The following is a 1497-nucleotide window of genomic DNA, read 5'->3' on the forward strand; positions in this document are numbered from 1 at the left end:
TCCCCTTTGCAAGCTCCTCAAACTCTGCTTACTGTCCACAACTTCCCTTCTATTCCTGAGTGATTCAAGTTTCCCCAGTTCCTTCTTCACTGGTGCTTCCATTATGGTCATCACAAGGTCTGTGTCACTTAATGCAAGTATCTACCCATGCTACATGTAGATCACCCTTTAGAGTTCAGGCATTTATACCCAGGGATCACCTGAAGGGACTCTGGACAGCACATTTGCCAGAGAAAGATTGAATGTTGATAGATATGATAAGTATTCTAAGAGCACTCTAAATGACACATACAAAAATAGAAGTCGGAGTGAAGACAGTTCACATTTTCAAAGTGTAAGGAGATCCACAGACTTTTCTGAAGACAGTAAAACTGTTGACAGAAAGAGGAAAGGAAAGAAACAGCAAGAGAAACGATTCCACACTGAGGAGGTCCACAAGGATAGAGGCAAGTCAGGAGACTTCCAAGTGGAGCGTGGTGTGGTATCATCCTCCTTGATTTGTTCCAGGAACACATTGGGAAGACCCTATGTTCCTCACCCCTAAGCATGGTTAGCTTCTAAACTTGCCACAGAGAAATGCCAGGTGGAAACCAGGGAAGCCCACAGACTCGGGGGTAAAGGTTGTGCATCTGGAAAATAAAAACGAAAACCCAGCGGACGTATCATACAAGACACAAATCAGAGACCGTGGCAGGAGAGCGTGCTATACGGAAAGATGTGGGTGTCCGGAAAGACTTACACCTGAAAATGGCTGCAGCATTTACCTTGTGCTTCTCGGCAGTTTTGGTAGTCCGTATTCGTGGCTGTCTTGGGAGTGACACCTGCTTCTGGATCTGCTAAAGGCCCTAGAAGGGATAGAGATTTATTGTGATTTGAATAGACTGTTTGGAGATTAAAAAATTAACCCCCCCCCATTCCTCTACTTAACTCTTTGCCCCAGTCAGAGCTCATGTCACATGCAGAGGATATCCCACATGCCTCAGGTGATCCCTGGGAAGAGCTTGAAGAACCATCCCTTATAACTTGATGAAAACTCCTAAAGGCCCTGATTCACACGTATTAATACATCACTCATCGAACAACTATGGATGGCTGAGGGCGCGACGAGATGGATAGACGGTAGGCCGTGCCTCACGCCTCACGGTGCTCAGCACGTGGACAGGGTACCGGACAGTTCTGCCGAACCCCTCTGTCTGCTTTCCTGCACACAGCCCTCTTCCTTCCCCACAAGAGACACTTATACCAACACATGACAGAGATGATATGTCGATCATGAGAAACTTGAGAAATGTGGAAAAGGCAGCAGACACGTTTCTCTTGCATAGCAATGGTCTGTGGTACCACCGCTGCACTTTGGCCAACCCAAACCCAACACCAACAAAAATAAGATAAGGTGCTAAGGTGCTCCTAGTGCTCATATCATCTCAGCAAGTGTTGCAGGTCGGGCATATAGAATGTTGGAGCCTGGAGCCTGCTCACTCTGGGCTCAGTAGGGCC

General features: G+C 47.1%; 1 long non-coding RNA gene across 1 annotated transcript; it reads right to left on the reverse strand.

Annotated features, from left to right (window-relative positions):
- Positions 1-300: 300 nt before the first annotated feature.
- Positions 301-1010, reverse strand: LOC120227779. The gene is made up of 2 exons (XR_005527330.1): positions 765-1010; positions 301-629 (listed from the first exon to the last, which is right to left on the reverse strand). It is a non-coding gene; the product is annotated as an uncharacterized LOC120227779 (long non-coding RNA).
- Positions 1011-1497: the final 487 nt, after the last annotated feature.

This window comes from Hyaena hyaena, unplaced genomic scaffold (assembly GCF_003009895.1).
Source record: "Hyaena hyaena isolate Hyena2069 unplaced genomic scaffold, ASM300989v1 scaffold_3721, whole genome shotgun sequence".
NCBI classification, from domain to species: domain Eukaryota; kingdom Metazoa; phylum Chordata; class Mammalia; order Carnivora; family Hyaenidae; genus Hyaena; species Hyaena hyaena.